We start from the raw sequence: 12404 nt of genomic DNA, 5'->3' as shown, positions 1-12404 counted from the left end.
CAGCTTGAAGAAGAATTTGTCCTGCAGTCTTTTCCTAGGACATTCTAATCACATGTCCATAGTACAAAGAGCTGTGCCCTCTCAATGCAAAGAAGTAGCAGTTCAAACCACAGAGACTCCCTGATCTCCAAGCAAGGCACTCTGTCGAGTAACGTTACTGCAGAGATCCTTCAGAGGAACCCCATTTTGTCCGTTCGTGTGCATTGCCAGCCTCGCCTGGCCCCCGTGCCGTTGGCACATAGCACCATCCGTTCGTGGCCGTTTGCCAGCTCCGTTTGGCACCTGTGCGGGTGGCACGTAAAAAGCACCCACTACACTCACGGAGTGGTTGGCGTTAGGAAGGGCATCCAGCCATAGAAACACTGCCAGATCAGACTGGGCCTGATGCAGCCTTCTGGCTTCACAGACCCCAGTTGAACCGTCCAACCCATGCTAGCATGGAAAGCGGACGCTAAATGATGATGATGATGATGATGACGATGATGATTCATGACCATAGGTGAGGACGGACAGGCATGAAAACCAAAACGAAGGTAGAGAGTTTGGCTTTTATTCCAATCTCTTCTCTTTTGAGGATCAAAAGATGGAGCTGGAGCTTGTGCATTACTGTATCAGTACCTGCAATTCAAGCATCCAGTCCAGCCTCTTATTTCTCATTACTCATGATTATGGCAGCCCCGAGATACACAAACTTCTTCTTGCCTCAGTGACATTCCACTAACAAGCAGAGTGTACGCAGAAGACTGTTCTCCAGGTATTTTCAATTCAGTCTTTCTTTTTGAAATACATATTCAAATATGTCCTGGGATGGTGTTCAAAAGAGTGTCAGGCTCATGTCTATGACAGTTAAACTTACACATTAGAACCATTGACTGGAGCCGTTCTTCTTGCTTGCTATCCCCACCACCATATCAACACAGCATTTCTGTTCTTTATCAAAACTTAAAAACACAGACAGATAAATTGATAGAATCTTTTTACAGGAAATTCAGAGTAACGTTTTCAAAAAAAAAAAATTATTTTATTTATTTATGTTCTCTAGTCTGACACTGCTATGCCGATATCTTCAAAGTACATTAAGATATTTCAAAAGAAAATGTAAGGGAACTGAGAGAATACAATACCAGTCCTGAATTGATTTCCTTAGTATTCTGAGATGAGTGGGTAGAGGAAATCTGATTCCTCTTCGTTTCAAGTTCATTGGAGTAGATAAAATCTTTAACGTTCAATAATATATGATACCAGCAAAGTACTCTTCAGCTTCAATTATTCTAGGCTTCCTCACCTATAATTTATTTCTCTTTTTTTTTTTTACTCTTCAACATATATATATATAAAACAATACACACAAAACATGCATATATATATATATATTATATATATATATATATATATATATATACACCCACACAGCTACAGTTGCAGACATATACACTCTTAAATAAACTAGTCATGACAACTCTTTAGCATTTGGAAACTAAACCAAAGTAAAAAATCAGTCAAGAGTAGGAAAAAAAAATCTTTTAAATCTTCAAAGTAAATCAAATTTTTGGATACAAGTAAGACAAAAATAATATATTTTTTTTTATATTGATAATTCCACCCAAGATTAAATAAAATGGCCAATCTGCTTAAATTGAATTCATTCCCAAGAATTGAAAAAAAAGAAAAGAAAAGCAAAGTAAAGAGATAAAGTAAAATAAAAGAACCATCAGATATATTATATAAGTAGCATCGTATAAAACAAAATAAACAAAACAACCCTCTTTCTCACCACTGTAATTGGCAGCTTTGTATTTTTATAACTTCATTTTTTTTTTTTCATTTATCTACTATTTGAATATTTTTTTTATTACTCTGGGTCACACTTTCTCTCTCTTCACAAAATGGATGGGAACTATCCCCTTGATAGAATTACAGCACCATTACAGTTCTTGGTTTAGCATTACTGTGTTTAGCATTACACACACACACACATGCATGCACATACACACATGTGTGTGCGTGTGTGTACATTATTCTTTTTCTTTTTCTCCCCCACTGGTAATCTTTTACTTTTAAAAAGAGAACCACTATCGAATCATTGCTTCAGAAGGTAGTCATTATATAATTGAATCTAATAGGAAAAAACCAAAAAAAAAAAACCCAATACTTTACTTCCTTTCTTTATAGTACAATAACTGACCTATCTGCTGCTAGGCATTAAATTCCGACAATCATTTGTTATGTTCCATTTATGTGATACCATGACTCATTCCAACTAAAAGCAAGAGACAGCCAAGCCAGTAAGATGGTTTCTGTTTAGTTTCTTAAAACTCTTCAACATTAGAACCTAAATAGATTTATCTTGGAAAACTTTTTATCACCACTAAAATGCTGGCTGTGTTTTAAATCAAAAATCTCAAGACAGCTTGCCTAAAATGAAAGAACAAATGGCCATGATTTGAAGGCTGGTGGGACAATGAAAAGTTTAACTAAACTGATATGCCAAACCCATTGGCACATTTGGACTGCTGTAAAGTATAGATTGTCCAAATGCATTGAGTTGGTACTCAATGCAATTGGACAATTCATAATTTATTGGTTTGTTTCAGTAGAACCAACGTGAAATATTCATTAACACTGTCAAAAGAATGCAGATGATATAGTCTAAAGTGTCCAGAAACAGAAATTATATAAGCTTTTCAGCTTGTCAAAGAAAGCAAAGGAGAAATTCAAATAAGACAAGTTTGTATGAACACAAACACACACTCTCTCTTTCTCTCTCTTTCTTTCTCTCTCTCTCTCACACACACACACACACAAATATAACTTTTCACATTGTTCATACAAAAACAAATTTTAAAAATCACATAAACGATAAATGAGCAAGAGTGTCAACTGGAAATCAGACTAAAAATCATATTCTTAATATGTTACCATTTAGATAGTTGTCAGGACAACAATTCTTCCATTGTGACTGGTGTTCAAAACAATACAGTTCCAATAGATGTGCTTACAAAAGTAACATTTATATGCAGTGTACATATTCATTAGGAAAAGAAAAACACCCAGTAAACATCTTAATGTATGGTGCATGATGTTTTTTTTTTTAGTTTTTATATTACGCAAAATTTTGACTATCCATTTCTTGGTCATGTGATAAGAAAAGAGGACCTGGTGAATTTAGCAATGGCTGGAAAAACTGAAGGGAAAAGAAGCAGGGGAAGGATGATATGGATGTTAAGCTTGATGAACTGGATGGAAGAAAGAGGCATTAAACATCAGGAAGTGGAATTATTATAGAAAATGAATGTTGTGATTTTAGTTTTGATTACGTGATTTTTATTGTCTCGATTGCTATTATATGCCTGTAGTATGACTGCACGGAGTTCTGTTCTGTTTGCAAACAACATGTTCAGCGTTGATTTTAGTTAGTCAAGAATGTAGAAACTCGCTGCATAAAAAATGTTATTGAGTTGAAGTTTGGTTTTGCATACAATTCAGCAATTTTTGTTTGTATTGTATATTGCTGTATTTTTAGTAGATTAAAACCTTTTAAACTTTGGTATTTGAGTTTGAGTTTATAACAATGAAGAACAGAGTATTGTGGTCAGACATGATCAGCTAAGTCCTACATTCTGGACATGGCATCTAAAGAAAGAAAGATTCAGTAATAAAACTAATTTTCTCCATATCAATTCAGTGATTCAGAAATATTTGTATGGCTTGAGGCTGAGGCAAAAATTGTCTCCTTTAACACAATCATTACACATGTCAATAAGACGCTTTCCTCCCACCCACCATTCTTTGCACATAAATAACATGTAACTAGAATTCTCAAGGTCACTACAAAAGCTAGGCATCACCATCTCTGAGCATGTCTCTTGGAGAATACACATTTCCAAAATATTCTACAATTTCTCACAAATACTGATCTTTTTTAGAGCCACAGAATTCTTTTGCTCTCAACAATTACAAACTCTCTAAAATGACTAACAATGGAATACCACTCCAATATTTGGGATACTGCTGCTGCTGCATGTACAGACATCCTCTCCGTTGATTTGTATTAATTCACATCAACATACTCCAATCACTGGACCACAGACATATTGTCTCATCTCATCTCATCTCTTGACCTTATCTATTTCTGTCACCACACATTGGTCTTTACTCCTCATAATTGGTCTGACAGACACTCATCACTTAATCATCTCTTCTACTAATCTATAACATTCATCATCAATTTTAGCCCCAACACTAGATTACTTTGCTTAATCCTTATTCCTTGGAACATAAGCCCTCAAAAATGCCCTCTCGTCACTTGTTTTTCATGTAGCTGTCAACTTTGTTGCCAAAGCAAATAATCAAATCAAAAGTCCTGGATTCCACCCCATCCAGATGATTGACTTTCAGTAGCATTCACCCCACCATGTTAGAATCTCACCACCTTCTCTCTCATTCTAATCCAGGTTGTTGTAGGGTGACATATTTTTAAGCTTATTCGATTCAATTATTATTGTTATTATATTATTGTATATTTAATGGTATCAAATACCTTGCAGCATTTAGTCTTCACCTGCTAAATTCTGACTTCAAAATCTCAAAGTTCAGTTTGGATTTTATTTATCTAAAGTCAATAAAATAAGAGCCATTAAGTAACTGTTATCACAATAATACTACTCCTTCTTAATGTCAATAAAATAAGAGCCATTAATTTATAACTGTTATCACAATCATACTAGTCCTTCCACTGCAATGACTGGTCATTAGCCAGAGCCAGGCTAAATTCATTATATTATTTTAGGGTTGCTTCTATCTTCTAAATTTAAATCCACATTGTTTTGACTTTACAGGTCATCCTTTTGAGTCATTAAAATAAGTCTTAATAATACTATATGCACAGGCATGGCTGTGTGGTAAGAAGCTTGCTTCACAACCGCATGGTTTGGGGTTCGGTCCCACTGTGTGGCACCTTATGGAAGTGTCTTCTACAATAGCCTTGGGCCAACCAAAATCTTGTGAGTGGATTTGGTAGGTGGAAACTGAAGGAAGTCTGTTGTATATATATATATATATATATATATATATATATATGTGTGTGTGTGTGTGTATGTATATGTTTGTGTGTCTGCGTTTGTCCACCTGTCATCATCGCTTGACAACAGATGTTGGTGTGTTTATGTCACCATAACATAGTGATTCAGCAAAATAGACCAACTGAATATACAGAAGAAACCTGTCACCTATGAATACCTTACTAAGAAGCAAATATCTGGTCTACCATATGAGACTTATTTTCAAATATAAAAGGGAAATTAAACCGGAATTCACCTTATAGCAAGTAGATGGGTGAAAAAGTACATGGTTGTGTGGTGAAGAAGCTTGCTTTGAAACTACATGGTTTTAGGTTCAAACCCCACTGAGTAGAATCTTGAACAAGTGTCTTCTACTATAGCCCTGGGCCAACCAATGCCTTGTGAGTGGATTTGGCAGGCAGAAACTGTGGGGAGGCCCATCTCTATATAGATAAATGGCAAAATGTCTGAGTGTGTGTCCTTTATACAAATGCACAATTTTTCAGTTAGAGAGCTCGCACTTTCTATGGTCATTCAAAACCGTCCAAGGGTGGTCGTGCACATCTTTACATTTCCCCAGTCACCCAGCAAAGCCATTAAAAAATCAATAGAAGTGATGTTTGGTGAATTTTCTATCCCAAAACCCAATCAAAATGCCCGAAACTTGATACGCCAATTGAATGCCAGTTAGCTGTATGTAATTGGTTGGAGATTTGGACAGGACTTGCGTGTATGTGTGCACGCATGCAGCTGTATATGTATGCACTAGCACTATGACCTGGCGTTGCTGGGTCATAGTGTTAGTCATATATAAAGCTGATAGAATAAGAACCAATAAAGTACCAGGGGTTAATGTTATCAACTTGCACCTTCCTCTCAAAATTGCTGGCTGTTTACCAAAACTAGAAAGGAAAAAAATAATAACATTGTGATAGACTCAATTAACAATACACTTCTCTTAAAAAATTGGCACTGTGCCTATGAAACCAATTAATATGAAATATAGTATGAATATTAAACAAGTACTTTAAAATCAAATACAGACTATTATTATTTAGGGTGATTAATTTATCACACACAGACACACACACACAATGCACTTGGTAATTCAGATCTGCAAAGCAGACAAATGGTAAGTTTGCCAAAGTTGTACTTTGCATGCTGACAAAGCAAATATTGACAGGTAATATATATGAAAATTAATTGCAAGAAATGCAACAGCAGTTTAATATATGGAAACTATAACTCAATATTGATAGAAAGTAATATTTATCGAGTTTTTACCAGATGATAGTCAAGAACAGATTATATATTCAAAATAAACATCAATTGTTAGTTTATTTTCATTGCAATCCCATTACATCATCATAATCTTCATCATCCTGTGTTTTAAATCCAGGTTTTGTTCCTGTTAACGGGGGTGAATGGATCTACCTCAATGCCATAGCAACCACCCATACACCATCTCACCCAGTTTTGGGCATCTTCTCTTCTCTTCCCAAGCCAAACCTCCCAATCTCCTCCTCCACCTGTCCCCTCCACGTTTTCCTCGGCCTACCTCGCTTTCTCAGTCCATTTACCCCAGTCTCAAGCACCCTCCTCAACACATGCCCATATCACTGCACTCCATATGCCCTTGCCAGCATTCCACCTATTCTTTCAACCCCAGCATCCCCATCAAGTCCTCAGTCCTCCTCTTATCAAACAGCTTCACACCACACATTTCTCTCACCATTGCTCTCTCAGTACTTCTCAAAATTGCTATCTCTCTATCCCTCAGACACCATGTCTTACTCCCATAGCAACTCTCATGCAACTCCTATAGACCCTTCCTTTCATCTTCAATGAGACCCTTTTCCCATATAACAATACAAAATATTAAAACCTTACACTAATTCCAATCCTACATGCACACATCATTAACATGTATGTCTGTACGTCTATATGTGCTTGTGAATGTAGTCACTTTTGTTTATTTGAAACATAGTATACATTTTTAAAGATCACATTTATGGAAAGCAGATCAAGATTATCTTAATTATCCTTGACAATATGATGTAGCAGCAGTGACCACTGTTAATGCTAAATTTTCTCAAATTGCTTAACCCTAGAAAGCCCTTGTGGATCATCTCTTCTTCTGTAATATTTATATCTACACAAATACATTAGATTTTTCAGCTAAATAAAACCTTTACAAGTATATTTCACTACAGTATTGCTAACAATAAAAGTTTTGTATATTATAATTGAATTTCTGTTTAATAATCATTCTGGTTAAAACATCTAACTCTTTTTTAAAAATATTTCTGTTGAGATGCTCTGTGTTTCTTTCAATTAATTTTAAATAGAACCAAGAATTTAGTAAAATAACTTTGTTATCATTAAGCTAGTGTTAGGAACATAAATTTTGACTAAAGTTTGGTGGAAGATTTTAATTCAGAACTTTTGAAAACAAGACATTTGTACTACAGAGCTAGAGGCAGTTTCAGCCAGGTCGGTATCAAAAGGGCTAAACATGTATTTTGATCAGTATCATTATTTTTCTGTGTATCTACCATAATGAAAATGAGAAACAAAGAATCAATAACTTGAAGATGTTTTCTGTTATAATATTCTATATTATGCAACAAAGAGATGTTCTGTTCTTTCAGATACAGACATTATTAATTGGATAAATGAAAATAGAAAATTATATTTATACAAAATAAAATAATGTGGAAAGTACTTTTTATGAAACACCATGCAAAAGTTATAGAAGACATAATCCACTTTGTTTCACCATTTCCAAACTAAATATGATGTTTGCCACAAAGCAAGAAGTACAAGCAATACTGCAACAGTGTTTCTGTCTCCAGTTAATGTTACCTCATTTCATTTATAACAGAAGAGTTTAAGACTAACTATCCATGGGAACTGCTGTATGTCGGCAACCTAGTCTTCTAGCTGAATCAAAGATTTAGAAAAAAAGGAAAGCCGATATTCAAGAGGCTTCAAAGTAAAATTAGCAAAGTCAGAAGTCCTAGTTACTAGAAGACAGAACTCTATTATCACCTGAGATGTGCTATGCTTGATATGCAAAAAAGGAAAAGGTAAGAATTTTATGTGGTATACTTATATGTACTTTTCTATGGCAAGACACCAGTACATATCCCTCTCGATACCTGGCATGAAACCACTAATCCTTCCAAAATACTCCCTCTCATTCAGCTGAAGGGAGTGTTTTTTCCTCTCTTGCAACTTACTAGGAAACCTCAGTAGTGCTGTTGGCATGGAAAAAAAGCACCTGGCACATGCTGTAAATTGATTGGCATTAGGAAGGGCATGCAGCCACAGAAACTATGCCCTGCAATGGTGACATGAAAAAAGCCTCTCCTCATGTACTCTGTAAAGTGGCTGGCATTAGGAAGCCCTGCAGCTTGTTTGATCCTATCAAATCTTCCAACTCATGCCAACTTGGAAAACAGATTCATTTATTCTTTTACTTGTTTCAGTCATTTGACTGCGGCCATGCTGCAGCACCACCTTTAGTCGAGCAAATCGATCCCAGGACTTATTCTTTGTAACCCTAGTACTTATACTATCGGTCTCTTCTTGCTAAGTTACAGGGATATAAACACACCAGCATCAGTGGTCATGCAATGTTGGGGGAACAAACACACACAAATATACATATATATATATACATGACAGGCTTCTTTCAGTTTCCATCTACCAAATCCACTTACAATACTTTGGTCTGCCCAAGGCTATAGTAGAAGACACTTGCCCAAAGTGCCATGCAGTGGGACTGAACCCGGAACCATGTGGCTGGTAAGCAAGCTACTTACCACACAGCCATTCCTACACCTATAATGTTAAATGATGACGATAATGATGAGGATGATGCATCCAATGTAAACTATGGGTGCACAAGAGGTGCAATGGGATCACAGTGTGGCTGACAGAAAAGGAAGACATCGTATGTGACAGATAGATGTATGAGAGAAGTTAGCAGTAAAAGTATTCATGAAGTAAACTTGTTCAAAAGTTTGGAAGGCTTCATAAAAGTAGTCCATAGCTTCTCCTACCTAGGTGGCCTAATTGCTTGACAGAAGCAGGTACTCTGAAAGTATAACAGCCAGAAAGCCAGAACAGATGAAGAAAAATGGGATGGAGAAAGTTCAAAGGGTTACTGCCTTTGCTGGTAAAGGAAAATTTTCTCTTTGAGTGAAGGATAGATTGCATGATGTTTGTATACAAATAGAATAATGCATAGTAATGAAACAATGAGCACTGAATGCAGAGATTGCATGAAGGATGGCCAGAAATGGAGTGAACACATTCAGCTGGAGGTGTAATATTAGTGACCATGAACAGAAAAGCACAAATGAAATGGGAGGAAAATTTAGCTTTGGAGCAATCAGAGGCTGAGTGCAAGAGAGGAGACTAAACTAGCTCAGACTTGCAATGAGTATGTAGGATGACAGTTGAGTGAAGAATGTTCGAGAAATCCCCAAAACTAGGGAACTGGGGAAAGAAGATGACAAGGACAGAAGTGCTAAAATCCGATGCCAGGATGCTGAAACTCACAAAGGAGATGACAAGTGACCATAACGAGTAGTGAGACACTGTGTTGAAGAAGACCTGCCCAACCCATGCGATAATGTCAAAATGGATGCAAAAATGGCAATGACAATAATAATACACACACCTTGTAATTGGGTTGAACACACAACAAATAGAGAGACCTCAAAATATTCAGCAGAATAGATGTGATCTTTGAACAGTACTTAAGCATGCAGTAAGTCTCAAGTACAGCATAAAGATCACACAAACATTCTGTCAGATATGAAACTGCTTAATAACTTAAGAAGAAAACAGAATATTTATATAGATAATTAGAGATGAAAAGATACTTTTTCTTTGATAAAAAGAAGAAATGTTACTGAAACTTTACTTGAAATGTAGTCATTTTGGAATATAAAACAGCATTAATTGCAGTTAATATGTAGGTACAAGTTTCCAGGAATGTGTTCAATATGTAAAATTGGTCTATCCAATAGAGTTACACTGCTAAACTTAGTGGTTATTTAAGAAATGTATTCAGAGGTATGGCAGTGTGGTAAGTAGCTAGCTTCCCAACCACATAATTCCAGGTTCTGTCTCACAGCATGGCACCTTGGACAAGTGTCTTCTGCTATAGCCTCGGGCCAACCAAAGCCTTGTGAGTGGATTTGGTAGACGGAAACTGAAAGAAGCTCATCGTATATATGTATATGTTTATGTGTTTGTCACCCCACCATCACTTGACAACAGATGTTGGTGTGTTTACATCACCGTCACTTAACGGTTTGGCAAAAAGAGACCAATAGGATAAGTACTAGGCTTACAAAGAATAAGTTCTGGGGTTGATTTCTTCGACTAAAAGTGGTGCTCCAGCATGGTCACAGTCAAGTGACTGAAACAAGTAAAAGAAAGAATAAAAGAATAGAATAGATAATTAATGGGTTAGATGAGGTACTGAAGAAGGAGCAATTACTCCTGAAATATGTATATACACTCATTACATTATTTTTTTATCTTCAATTGCATTGTTTACATAAATGTATTCATATACAAAATGTTGTAACTTTCAGTACTAGCTCTAAATTCTATAGAAAATGTATAGAGACACACTTAAAAAATAAATATACAGCACTAACAGCTGATTACTATTCTATGCTAAGGCACCACATACCTGTTTAAATAGCAAGTGTGTATCAGTATTCTTACACTTTATTAGATATTAAAATCCGATATAGTTTAGAGAGAGAATATTGGTGTGAAGAAAGTAAATTTTCAGTATTTCAGAATCTTACCATATCTAACTGGGTGTACATCACAAAAGTCGAACTGAATTTGTTCTTAGAAACCAATGCTTAAAACACTGTAGTGAAAAATACAATTACATAGGTAAACATTGTGTCAACAGACATTCGGTAACACCTCTTTCACGTCAGACAATCAGATGAAGTGGAAGATAAAACTTTCATGAGATATCTTTCCATGAGTAGCAAGCTAGACAACAAAAGCTGGTTTCATAACTATCCCGAGATAGAGATGTGTTATTTGCAGAAATATTGTTTACAAAATGTAATAGTCTAGGGAAAAAAAAAAAAAAAAAAAAAAATAATAATATGATAATAAAAACTGTCCCACAACAACAGCAAAAACTACAACAAACACTTCTCACCCCAGCCTGTTGAGTGGTTGATATTTTACGATTGGATGAAAGTGTTTCACTTCAAAGAAATAACAGTGAAGAGAAGCTCAAATGTATGCAAGTGTGTGCTTAAATAGCTGGAAATAGCTGCTTTCTAATCAGATGATTAGAGAATTGTTTGTTGTATTAAGTCAAATGTGAGATGTCTTAAAAATCAAAACAATTTTTGTATCTGAACTTCCCACCATCATTTGCTAACCTACAATATTGCAAAGGAAGCCTCACCCACACATCACAATTTAAAGAGAATGGTATGACAGGCACATAGTGGTCGAGTTTTCATCCTTAGATCATAACGAAAATATTTAATTTTCAACTAAGCTAGTTTATAAAATATTGGTTTCAACTTTTGGCACAAGGCCAGCAAATTCAGGAGAAAGGATAAGTCGATTACAGTGACCCCAGCACTCATCTGGTACTTATTTTTTTCCATCCTGAAAGAATAAAAGATAACCTCAGTAGAATTTGAATTCAAAATGTAAAGACGGACAAAATATCATCAGTTTTCTATGCTGGTATGGGTTGAATGGTTGATTGCACCATACTCCCAATGTCTGTTTTGGCATGGTTTCTATAGCTGGATACCATTCTTGATGCCAGTCAGTTTACAGAGGTGCAGGAGGAGGCTTTTTCATGTCACTGGCACTAGTGAAGTGACCAAGTAACATGCAAGGCACAGCCCACAGCAGAAGGGCTATAATATTGAGGGAGGTGGCTTTAAATATTTATACACACACATATTTATGTAAGTAATTTAAAGAAGTTTATGGATGTTTAAATAGAGACAACAGGCAAATGCTACAGTGTGTATGTGTAAGTTAATGACTCATGCAGCATTACTCAGAGTTTCATCAGCACAAAAAGAGTGTCTAGTAGAGTAATATTAAATTAATCAAGAATTCCTGTGTTTACTTTCATTATCATTATACACCATATTGCAGTGAACAGACAGAATCATTATGATGTCCCAAAGAATTGTTAACAAGCCAGACAGAATGCTTAGTGGCTTTTCTTCTGTCTTCGTGTTCTGAGTTCAAACACCACCAAAGTCAACTTTGCCAGTCATCCCTTTCAGGATTGATAAGTGAGTACCAGTTGAACTG

At 35.8% G+C, this 12404-nt stretch overlaps 1 protein-coding gene across 12 annotated transcripts in view; it reads right to left on the bottom strand.

Annotated features, from left to right (window-relative positions):
- The window catches only part of LOC115213920 (liprin-beta-1), a 488566-nt gene that overhangs the window by 340800 nt on the left and 135362 nt on the right, over window positions 1–12404 (bottom strand). The gene's annotated exons all lie outside the window — the stretch shown is intronic.

Source organism: Octopus sinensis, linkage group LG7 (genome assembly GCF_006345805.1).
Source record: "Octopus sinensis linkage group LG7, ASM634580v1, whole genome shotgun sequence".
NCBI lineage: Eukaryota > Metazoa > Mollusca > Cephalopoda > Octopoda > Octopodidae > Octopus > Octopus sinensis.
Note: the sequence above shows the minus strand (reverse complement) of the source record. Positions and strands in the feature narration are given on the sequence as shown.